Source organism: Camellia sinensis, chromosome 5 (genome assembly GCF_055761805.1).
Source record: "Camellia sinensis isolate YWXY chromosome 5, ASM5576180v1, whole genome shotgun sequence".
NCBI classification, from domain to species: domain Eukaryota; kingdom Viridiplantae; phylum Streptophyta; class Magnoliopsida; order Ericales; family Theaceae; genus Camellia; species Camellia sinensis.
The window spans coordinates 69,076,616-69,089,658 of NC_138965.1; the positions used below are offsets into that span (position 1 = coordinate 69,076,616).

Below are 13,043 nucleotides of genomic sequence, written 5' to 3' on the forward strand. Positions count from 1 at the left end.
ATGTTGGGCCGAACATGTATGGTTCATAATCTTAGGTATTTTCAAGCCCAAATTAAAAAATAATAACAATAATTACTAAATACATTTATAATGTATAATTTGTTTAAGTTTTGTTAACTAATATATTTAGGGTACTCAATACTATGAGATATTTAGAGTTATAATTTACTCTCAATACACTAAATATTTTTTCATAGATTATATTTCAAAATAAAATCATAATTTATGGTACATTCAAAAAGACTAACTGAGAACTCCATACCGTCGACAAGTTTTTTTTAAGTCTTCTATGGAATCAATTATTGATTTTATTTTTTTCATGATATCCATAGTTGTACATCTTGTACATACCTTATGTTTCAAAGTTGATGATCATACACAAAGAAATATATATGAGACAAAAAACTGAATTAAACAAATTCACTAAAATTCACATTTCCATGACCCATTATTTGTGGCACAAAAGCACTCAATGGAACAAGATAACCGACTAATATTCAAACAAAAATAACTAGACGAAATAATCTAACAAGTTCAAACACAATAAGTGTTATGAGAGCAAGGTAGAGAGAGGAAAGAAAGAAAACTCTTGTATATAATTGAATGAATTATGAATAGATACAAAGTTGGGAAAGAGAAGGTTGAAGTTACTTTTATGTTGAAATTATTAAAGATATTAGATTATGAGTTATATTTGTCTCTTAAAATTTATATTTTGTATAGAGAAAATTGTTTGGGCCATTGGTAAAGAATTGTATTAATTGTTGTAGAAATTGCATGTGAATTAGATAAATTGAAATATTCGCAAATTCATGCATAGCATTAAACATTGCATAATCTCATGATTTAATTCTTGCATTGGATTTGAGAAATTGATTTTAAAATTGATTCATTGAGAATTTTTTAAATGTGTTAAGAGTTATGGGCTAAATACTTTGGTGAATTCAGTTATGGAGTGTAGAGTTGAGAACTAAGTTGGCTTGAAGTCCATGGTGAAAGTTCGAAAACACGCATGGAGTAGGTACCACGTGTTTTTTGGTTAAGAGCCAGTAAAGTCATTTTGATAGTGCTTTGAGAGCCTACTTTCAAACACTAGCCTAGGGATTACCAGTGACATATTCACTGCCTCTTGTTTTATTAAATGGATGATTGAATTGGTTATGTTTTCGAACAAGTACATGGCATGCAATTTTCAAAATGAGAAAATCTATGATTTTTGGCACTGGCATCTCATATGCATTAAATCTCATGATATTGTTAAACTACATACACTTTATTTAGGTTATTTCTGTTAGGCTTTATGCTCATCCCTTAGTGGAAACTATTTTTCAAATGATTGTGGTGTACCTCTGCCAAAGTAAAGGCATAAAGGATCTTTTTGGAGTGTAAGGCTCGGTTGTTCATTTGTTTTGGTTTGGCAAGCCAATGGCTATCTATGTATGAGTTTGAAACTCGTAGTTATTAAGGCATAAATTTGTATTTAGATTGTTTTAACTTATGATTTATATCTTAGGGATGATGAAAATGTTAATGCATGTGGTTACTCTTTTGTTAAATCTCATGTTGAATATTGTTAAGAGAAATATGGAAATTTAGTGTGAATATTGATCATTGAAATACCTATAATGCTCAATGTTTATGTATGTAAATAATTGGAAGCAATGGGATTTAGACTATGTATGTGAGTTAATCTAGATCTATCGAATGTCAATATTTTGAGGGCGTTACAAATAAAATGAATTGATGCTGATCAATTAGATGAAGTGATTAATCATGTTTCTGTTACTTCTCTGCATATAATTAGATAAAGTTCTCACCATTATCTTGATTTGTTGATTCAAGTGAATTTTATACCTTTAGCTTTTGTTACTTTTCATAAAGTACACCTCTAGAATTTTACACTTCTCTGCATGTAGATGAAGTTCATATTTTAGTTACTTCTCTTCAAATGTACTTAATTTTTTTTTTTTTTACCACTTTTCTTATGTTAATCAATATGTGATTATATACAAATATCAAGGTAATAATATGAAATTAAACAGACATCTATACATTTGCACATTCAAAAAAAATTTCATTGCATGTTATCTATTCATATTAACACTATGAATTTAATTTGGGAGTGTTTGTTTGGGCTTTTTTGAGTCAATTTACAGCTTCTAGCTTTGAAAAAGCTATTTTGGACTGTTTGGTTAAACTTATTTCAAATCACTTCGGATTCTAACAACTTATTTTAACTTAAAAAGGCGGATTCTGAGAAGCTGCTCACCCCTTGCTTTTGATTATCAGTTTCTGCTGTGAACATGTTAATTTACAGTTATACGCTTAGATTATTTTTTATTTTTTATTTTTTAAAAAATAGAAAAAGACCCAAATGGACTATAGATTATTATTTTATTTTTTTTTATGAGAAATGTAGACAAGTAGTGAATAACAAAAAATAAAATTTAATTAAAAAAGCAACTTCACAGCTTATTTAACAAATACTATTCAGTAACTTAAATCTATAATTCAACAACCACATTAAACAGATTAATAGTTTCTGATTAAAGTCATAATCTATAATCTATTAAGTTATAATCTATAATATGTTTTAATCGCTACACCAAACGGGGCCTTTATCTTTCAGCTTGGCTTCCAATTTTCTACCTAGTATGTATATATGCCTTGGCTTTATCTCTCCACTTTATCTTTTAGCTTGTCGTCCTATTTTCTATTTGGCCCTTCATTTAACGGATTTGGGGTGCCTATTGTGCACCCAGCACAGCAGGCACTATTGTGCGGACTTATGGGCTTATTTCGGGGTCCGTTTTGATAATCCGAACCGTTCACATTGTAGGATACATCGAGTAGAACATACCTGTAAAAAATTAACCTAATCGAATATCGTTAACCCTTTCATCGACTCACATTTGTATCTTAAAAAATAAATGACATTGTAATTTAAAGTATTAAAAATTAAGTTAATTGGATATCGAAAATTGATTGGAGTGGACCATCCAATTATAATACCAAATTGTATAGTCCCTTTTTAAAATAACAAATTAAAAAAATATTTAAGAATTAATAAAATATAAGCTTCCTCATACGCATCCATATATATATATATATATGGTAGTGTCTACCCACCTTTGCCTTCCAAACTTCATTCTTCAATAAAAAGAGAGAAAACCAAAATGAATCAATTTGTGTTTCTTTTTCTTCATATCCTTCTAACATTGTTGTTTACTTCGGGTGTCATAACTTTGGCTTTCCATAAAAAGGATTCTTATTACGCCAACACAAATCCCATACTGGTTATAATGCTTCTCATCACTTTATTCTTGATCAACATCGTACTTTTATGGGGGTGTCTCCCCTATCCCGAAAATCGAGGCGAGTCCCAACAGCCTTCAGCACTACGCCCACACCGAAAATGGATCAAGAAGACGGCGGTGGATGTAGTCATGCTTCTATGTGGGTTTGCGCTGAACAAGGCTTCAGATAACAGTATTCTAAGCTTTGTGATTATAGTTGTATTTAGCGCTTACACTATGATCTTGCTTTGGCTTGGTGCTCCTTATTTTGAGCTTGGTCTCGCCGATTTGGTGTCGGGGTTACTTCTGAAGGTTACCGCATACGCTCAACACCCCTTCATGCGACTGGTTTCGATTTTGATGTTGAGCTATAGTGCTCGAAAAGGGTTAGTCAACGTACGTCTGTCAACGGTTTATAAGGTACAAGGTCTTATTTGTAATCTCTGTTAATGGAGGACTAATCTAAACCCGACTTGGGTGACGTCCCACTTCTCCTAGCTCCATTCTACCCTTATTTGGCACAAACACAGGAATATAAATACACATAATACAAGTATATAATAAACAAATTATAACATATATGGTCTCATAATTTACTGTTGGGGTGGAGGCCTAATGGTGGCCGCCCACACACAAATATGTTCTTGTATTTGTTGTTAGATTTTGTTAATGTGTTATTCACAGAATTCTACATGTTGAGTAGCCCATGGCTGAAGATACGGATTGTTAAGGACTGGCAAATAATTGTTACGACTGGTAATATAAAATTCTAAAACATGTAATAAATCAACAAGTAAATTTACGGAGGGCATACATTAAAGAAAGAAATACTTACAATTACAAAATTCAAAACAACTTAATTCTTCAACACTTAATTTATATATTGAAGAAATTTTAACAAGATGAGAGAGGGAAAGCTCACATTGAAGAAAAATGAAATTTCTAAAGAAAAACTCTGAAAATTCTAAAAAAAACTCTACCTCAACAAGGGTGAGGACCTTCCCTTTTATAATACAGAAAAGAAAATGGCTTAAGGATGAGGATAGGTGGCGTGTCCTCGATGGTTGGAGTCGTTCGGCCTTATTCTCTGGCTGAGTATATATTCATTATTGAATCAGTGTCCTTATCTTATAAGTGTTGGTGAGGAGGTAGACATTATTCTCCGTACTGGTTGGCAGACCAAACTTCTGCTTTTGAAAAGTTAATATATTGGTTGTTGCCGTGTAACGCCCTCAAAATAATGCGCAAAACCCATCATTTTAGACATGCAATGATATAAGAAAATAACCATCTTTCTATTAATCAGAGTAGTTTTTACAAAAGTATTACATGTTAACAACAAAAGCAAATGCCCTACGGGCTTACAGCTTTCCAAGTTAAGACTTGGTTACAAAAAGAAGAGTGCTAACTCAATACATATTAAGCCCTTGGCTTGAATTTACATGTAATACATTAAAAGAAAGCAAACAACAAAAGCAGTCTGTCTGCCTCTAGCCTCCCAAGTTATGTCTTTGGAGGTGGCATGCTACATGTACCTGAAAATGATGTCCTATAAAGGGTGAGCCACAGCCCAGCAGAAATACACTAAACCAGTTATGAACAATGACTAAAAGATTAGCAGTTTATAGATGGTCAACACCGATACACCCACTTATATCACATTCCTGTTTCATGACATTTAAATCCATGTTACATTTCCTTTCTCATTTCTTTTTCAACCTTGAGTTTGACAACAAGGCTCAAAACTTACCAAATAACTTAATGAGGATAAGACTCATCTTTAAAACACTTTTGAAGTTCATGATGGATACACATTTTGATGCTGTATCAATAACACGTAAACCACTTCCATACTATACGAACAATACACAGTTTGGTACTGTATCAACATAACATAGGAACACTTCTATACTTCATAATTGATAACGATATACATTTTAGTGCTATATCAAATCAATTTAAACACTTCCATAATCAACACTTGATACACATTGTAGTGCTGTATCAATGTCACACACAATCCGATTTAGAGGTCCATCCCCCATCTTCCAATAAACCGTGGAGTACATCCCCTATCTCCTCCCACACAATACAATGTATAGAAACAATTATCACATACAAATTCAATCAGTCAATACACATTTTAGTGCTGTATTGTACCAACCACCATGTTCAATGGCTTACTCAATTGATTAGTTTTAGTTTGCCTAATCATCATGCATTGTCTACAACATTCAAGACTATCCTCCACCGATAGCCCAAAGCAGTTATTTCTAAACAGAAAATAAATGCACCAAATGGATACAATATCAACATTTCAACCAGGTGAGTGATAAATGATCCAACTACACCCTTTTATCCCATAATCTTTCAATTTGAATATTCTCAATTCAATTCCTCATTTCTCAAAATTAATTATACAAATTAATTTATCCAACTAATTAGGGCATTTTCCCATAATTAACATAACGACCCCAAGGTTCCCTTTTCATCCATAACTCATCATCCATCTCATTTCTCTATGCCAACCATGCATATAGGTTTAATTTTAAATAAAATCCCATCTTTTGTAAAATTACACGAAGGCCCAAACTTTCTCAAAATCACCCAACAACCCCCAACATATCAAAATGCTAAAATTCAAAGACAAAGCTCATAAAGAGGAGTAGGATATCCCTACCTCGAAGTTAGAGCTTAAACAGGGAAGTTAAAGAAAACCAAAATGCTCCAAATACCAAGATCCACGGATCAAAACGAAGCCCTCGACGATCAACACCCTTTTTACAAAGGCCGAAGGATAGGGGGACACTCTAACTAGATCAAACCCTAGAGAGAAGGGAGATCCTAGAGAGAGAAGCTCTCAAAAAGTGTTTTTAGAAAGTAAGAGAAAGAGAGAGAGAATGTAGAAAGTGATTTTAAAACGCCCAGCTGTCAACTGATATATGACGTTCCCGCTCGAGCGGAGAATAGAACGCTCGAGCGTTAAGAACAAAAACCTAGACACGCTTGAGCGCAAGGAGGCCCACTCGAGCGCCAAGAAACAAAAGCAAAACACATCTGCTTGAGCGCGAAGAACCAGTCCGCTCGAGCGTAGATTTTCATCTCCCAGAACTTTTTCAGAAAAGAACTACCCGCTCGAGTTCCAACAAGCCCGCTCGAGCGCAAGAAACCGGCTCGAGCGTAGAAAACACACCTGCAGAAAGTTTTGCGGGGACACGAAATGCTGGAAGGGTGTAAACCCCGCTCGAGCGCAAAATGACCCGCTCGAGCGGACCATTCAAAAACTGGGCAACAACAATGGGAGCCAAAGCTCTACCAACCTATAACAACCAAGCCCAGCACATCCTAAAACTCAAACAAATGGATTTAAAGGACGACAATAAGATAGATACAACTACCAACTCCACGGAACCAAGTCCGGAATACAACTGAACAGTAAAGGGTCAACCGGGATCGCTATATGTCGTGTTGTACCGATGATTCTACTAGTGGGGGACAAAGTATATCTTGCTTTGCCTTTTCCTTTTTTATCTTTTTCTTTGTCAATTTTGTCAGCAATCATTTTGGTAAGGGAATCCCAAAAATCACCAAAATTGGGCTCACCATCTTCTGGTGCTTGTGATTCACCTGCTAAAACAACAAATTCATTTTCATCCTGATCTAGATCCTCATGATCTTGACCACTGGCAACAGATTTCATGGAGTTATCATCTCTAGACATAGTTTGAAGGAACTGTTCTTTCATAAAATCCTTACTTTTAACAATTAATTCTATTTCTGTCAGATTGGGATATTTCTGTCGTAATTGGTTGATTAGGAATAGGTTTTGGAATAGCATCCCAACAGGCTTAAGAATGTGCCTTGATTTTTTAGACAGTTTCTAGTAGAGTAAGGTTCATACCCTTATCCCACCATCTCACAAAGAAAACCCTTTTGAGACATGGGATCTTATTCTGATAATCACACTGAAAGTCCCATTTCCAAATCCATGGAATACCAAAACGGATTGCGAAATAGACAAAGGATTTTGTTATAGAAATATTCTTATTTGCTGGTAAATGGGAATATGCAACATGCCATTCATTGTAGGCTTCCCTGATTGGTACTGGTAAAACTTTCTAATTGTAACCCAAATTTATCCCACCAAACGAGGAACCAAGAAGGGACATCATTTTTTAGGACATCAGCGCAGATACGGATAAACCAAGAATGGTTGTTAATTGGATTTTGGTAGTAAAAAGTTTGAGTAAAAGCATTGATATAGTCCCAATAACTATACCAAGTTTCTCGGTTACGGATGTCAAGTTGACGAGTGGTATGCGGATGAATGCCCCAAGTGGTAATGGGCATAATGTTGCGGATAGTGATTTTACTATGCTGAATAGGACTAGCGGTTTTAGAGGGATTATGCAAAGTGTGCTTTATCTCAGTCGAAACAGTTTCCACAAGTATCTATTCATAAACATATCTATACTGGTCAAAATAAGGAGGAAATTGTTGCGTGGTAAGATACCGACGCTTGATTTCCTATGGATTTGCATCCACTATTCATCAGCTGGTTCAATATAGAGGACTGTCTCCTCAGTGATACTATTAGCGATATACTGTTCTTCAAGTTTAAGGAGAATATCCTTAACCGTTTGACTGGATTCACCTTTATTGATAGAGGCTTGAAGCATGGGAAATTCAATTTGGTAGGGATTGGAACCCCGACCACAGCCTCTACGACCTCGGCTTCTGCTGGTCATGAGTTTGTGGGGCCCTGCAAATATTCACAGGTTAGAAAACCGGGTAAAGAATTCTGGTCACCTTTGATATATTCGATGTCAAAGTCAAACACTGATAAAATACTTTGCCAAGTGGCAAATATCTGTTTAGATGCAAAATTTAAAACATCTTTTTTGAAAATCTGTTTAGTTGCTGAACAATCAACGCGAATAAGAAAATGTTGATTCAGTAAATCATCAACCGTTGACAGGTTGCACTGGCGGAGGTTTTCCCACGGATAGCGCCAATTGTGGTAGATCAAAATTTCTGCCCAGTTGTTACCAAGAGGACAATCCACTTCACATAGTATTCCTGCAAACAAAGAACAGGTTTCAGCAGGGTGGTGTGCCAAGTGAATCCTCCTTTAATGCCGCTTCAAACAACTACACTCTTCTTCATTACCACCGTCCATCTCTCCCATCAAAATGTCAACTCAAATCATCAAACACATCATCCTCTTCAAGGCCAAACCCGACACTGACCCATCAAAGATCGACTCCATGACCACCGGACTCAACTCTCTCATCTCCCCCCATCAAGTCCTCCACCTCACCGCCGGTCCACTCCTCTGCACCCGATCCTCTCCTTTCCCTTTCACTCACTTGCTTCACAGTCGATACAACTCCAAGGACGACCTCACCGCCTATTCCGATCACCCCAGCCACCTCACCGTTGTTACCAACTTCGTCACGCTAATCTGCGATGACATCATGGCCGTTGATTGGGTCGCCGACTCTTCGACCCCTTGGTTTCCCTCCGGTTCGGCCATAAGAGTGATGTTCCTCAAGTTAAAGGAGGGTTTGGTGGATACTGAGAAGAAGAGAGAGATTTTGGGTGTGATTGGAGGAATCAAAGATATTTTTCCATCGATTGATTAGATTAATTTTGGGGAAACCTTCTCTCTTGCGAGGGCCAAGGGGTTTTCGATCGCTTCTATTGCGATTTTGCCCGGATTGAGTGAATTGGAAGATTTGGATTCGAATTCGGAGTTGGTTAATTTGCAAAGAGACAAGGTTAGGGATTTTCTCGAGAGTGTCATCGTTTTGGATTATGTGATTCCGAAGCCGCAAAATGTAAGCCTTTGAAAGGTTCAATTCTATCTCTCTTGCTCAAATTTGTTATTATGAATTAAGACTATAACTTGTTTTCGAGCACAATGTTTGATGCTTGTGTAATGGACCGTATTTGAATCGTTAAATTCAGTAGCTTGCTAGCGCACTTATTTTCACTATATTTTTGCAAATTGGATGTTTTGATTGCTTGTGATCATTTTTGTTTTGTTTTTATGGATTAATCAATGTTCTTCTAGTTCATGAAGCTTACAGAGGACCATGGTATGATCATTGGAAGGTAGGGAATAGAAAATTTGATTTTCCTTTTCTTTTTCTTTTTCTTTTTCGTTTTCTTCTTCTTCTCTCTCTTCTTCTTTTTCTTCTTTTTTTTTTTTTTTTTTTTTTTGTGGTGATGTCTAAATGTGATCCAAGTGAAAGTTATTTGAGCTTATCTTAATCTTGATTTCCTATGATGTTTAATTTTGTGCTTGGTAGATGATGACACTTTTTGCTCTATGGTAGATGTTTGTTAGATGCATCAAGATTATTATTTATAGATTTCCGATACTTTCTTCTAAGCTGCTATTGAGGCTTGTAAGATGTTCCTTCTCGCTTGGTTAAAGCTTTTTAACATTTTAGAGGATAAAGATTGTGTTTCCGATGTTGCAAACTCAAATTTAATAAATTCTTGTGCAAATATTCTTTACATCAATGAAACCTTTTTGTTCTGTTGGGATCTCGGGGTCTATAAATGTCCACCTCATTTATTCTGTTAAGAATTTTGAGCAGTAGTAAATGGAAACGAAGGGTTGAGGCAAGAAAGAAAGGCAAAAGGTTGAGTTTGGCAATCGAAAAAATGAATGGCGATGGGGTTCAACTTGGAATTGGTTATTCTTTTGACAGACAATTGGCCCCAAGTGTAAAAGTGATATTGTTAATAATTTTCAGTTGAAGTTGCATACCAACAAATTGCTTCATTTGTTTTTTACACAAAGTTTTAGTTTTAGAGAACTCCGTGATATTTCTCATAAAGGAAACAAATTAACACAAGTATACCCTTGTACAAATTAATTCCTCATTTGGTGGGATAAATTTGGGTTACAATTATAAGTTTTACCAATACCAATCAGAGAAGCCTACAATAAATGGCATGTTGCATATTCCAATTTACCAGCAAATAAGGATATTTCTATCACAAAATCCAGAGTTCATTTCACAATCAGTTTTGGTATTCCATGGATTTAGAAATGGGACTTTCAATGTGATTATCAGAATAAGATCCCACGTCTCAAAAGGGTTTTCTTAATGGGATGGTGGGATAAGGGTATGAACCCTACTCTACCAGAAACTATCCAGAAAATCGAGGCACATTCTCAAGCTTGTTGGGATGCTATTCCAAAACATGTTCCCAATCAACCAGTTACACAAAATCCGTTTTTGCAAATTCAAACAGAATTACGACAGAAATATCACATTCTGTCAGAAACAGAATTAATTGTTAAAAGTATGGATTTTATGAAAGAACAGTTCCTTCAAACTATTTCTGGAGATGATACCTCCATGAAATCTGTTACCAGTAGTCAAGATCATGAGGATCTAGATTAGGATGAAAATGAATTTGTTGTTTTAGCAAGCAAATCACAAGCACTAGAAGATGATGAGCCCAATTTTGGTGATTTTTGGGATTCCTGCGCCGGCATGATTGTCGACAAAATTGACAAAGAAAAAGATAAAAAAGGAAAAGGCAAAGCATGATATACTTTGTCCTCCATCAGTAAAATCGTCGATACAACACGACAACCAGTATATCAACTTTTCAAAAGCAGAAGTTTGGTTAGCCAACTAGTATGGAGAATAATATCTACCTCCTTGCTGACACTTATAAGATAAGGATACTAATTAGATAATGAATATCTACTCAGCCAGAGGATAAGGCTGAACGACTCCAATCATCCAGGACACGCTACCTGTCCTCATCCTTATCTTACCATTTTCTTTTATGTATTATAAAAGGGAAGGTCCTCACCCTTGTTGAGACAGAGTTTTTTTTAGAATTTTCAGAGTTTTTCTTTATAAATTTCGCTTTCCTTCAGTGTGAGCTCTCCCTCTCTCATATTGTAAAAATTTCTCCAATATATAAATTAAGTGTTGAAGAATTAAGTTGTTTCGAAGTTTATAATTGTAAGTATTTCTTTCTTGAAAGTATGCCCTCTGTAAATTTACTTGTTGATTTATTACATGTTTTACAATTTTATATTACCAATCGTAACAATTATTTGCCAGTCCTTAACGATCCGTATCTTTAGCCGTGGGCAACTCAACAGGTAGAATTCTGTGAACAACAAATAAACAGAATCCAACAACAAATACAGGAACATATATGTGTGCGGGTAGCCATTGTTAGGCCTCCACCTCAACAGTAAATTATGAGACCATATATGTTATAATTTGTTTGTTATATACTTGTATTATGTGTATTTATATTCCCGGGTTTGTGCCAAATAAGGGTAGAATGGAGCTAGGAGAAGTGGGACGTCACCCAAGTCATGTTTAGGTTAGACTTCCATAAGCAGAGATTGCAAATAGGACCTTGTACCTTATAAACCGTTGACAGACGTGCTTTGACCAACCCTTTTTGAGCACTTAGTTGGTATCAGAGCCAAGTGTATATGTAGATATAATACATATATATATATATATATATGATAATTAAATTATACATATATGGTCACACACAATGGCAGAAGAAGCAACCATTACAACAGTAGCCAATACAGTAACTTCTACATCAGAAGCAGCAGAACTAGTAGCTTACCAGGATGTAAAAGAAGCCTTAGACAAATGGACAATTCCTAAGGTCAAACTAGAAACCATATATAAAAGCGGAACATTTGATTTTACCAATCAGAAGATTATTAAAACTTTTGAACATGAAGTACCTTTACAGAATGATGATAAAGTAATCCAATTACTCTAGATACAAGATTTAATACCATTTTTGAAAAATATAAATATGTCCATATAGGACTTGTCCAGATAGCCTTTAAGCCCTTAACATTGTTAGGACAAAATGCCAATCTTACTTGTACACTCAGGGATGGCCAATGTCTTGATTGGAAAGCTTCTTTAATGGAAGCAATTGAAACCAGTTTATCTCATGGACCAGTTTATTTTAATATTTATCCAAATTTGAGTATAGCACTCATTAATCCTAATTTGTCTAAAGTTCTTGAACTAAGAATCTTGACACATGGTTATCAATACATGCCAGGATCACTACCTTTATCAGCTATCTTCAAAATTCATCTTAAAGTTTTAAGTACTTTAAATCCTTATATCAAAAAACACAGTGAGCTGGGGCAAACTGTCCTAATTGATACTAACTTCTTCAGTAACCAGGTAGCTGTTCCTAAAATGATTCCTTGGAACAATATTACTTTTCTAGAAAGATGGCAAATTCAGAACGTTGTACCCGTCAAGCCAATTATCCGTCAAACTCTTGGCGATGTTATTCAGACACAAGGAGGTAATGTTTACCTTAAATTTCAATGACCTCTCAGTGGGAGTCTGTCCAGTATGAGTCATCACTCTGCACATTTTCCTTATCGTGTAGACTTACCTGAATCATCTAGACATCTATGTCAGAACCCATAGAATCTGTTAACCAAGGGATGCCTTCACGGCCTCCTAGTCAGCTTTCTCATGACCCTCTTCCTGAAACCCTAATTCAGGGTATTCATATATGAGAAAATCAAATTCCACATGGAGTTTATGAAACCAGAAGGCCTGAGAGTCCAAACACTAGTGATATGAATTTTGCAATTTAATGGATTTTACACCAGGAGGTGAAATAAGAAAACAATTAAACCAGGATTTTATGCAAGATAAATATCAAGAATTTAGAACATGGTATTTTTATAATCATACT

General features: G+C 35.3%; 1 pseudogene; it reads left to right on the plus strand.

Moving 5' to 3' along the window:
* Window positions 1–8,428: 8,428 nt before the first annotated feature.
* LOC145790678 (stress-response A/B barrel domain-containing protein UP3-like) lies at window positions 8,429–9,371 on the plus strand (annotated as a pseudogene).
* The last annotated feature ends 3,672 nt before the right edge of the window (window positions 9,372–13,043 follow it).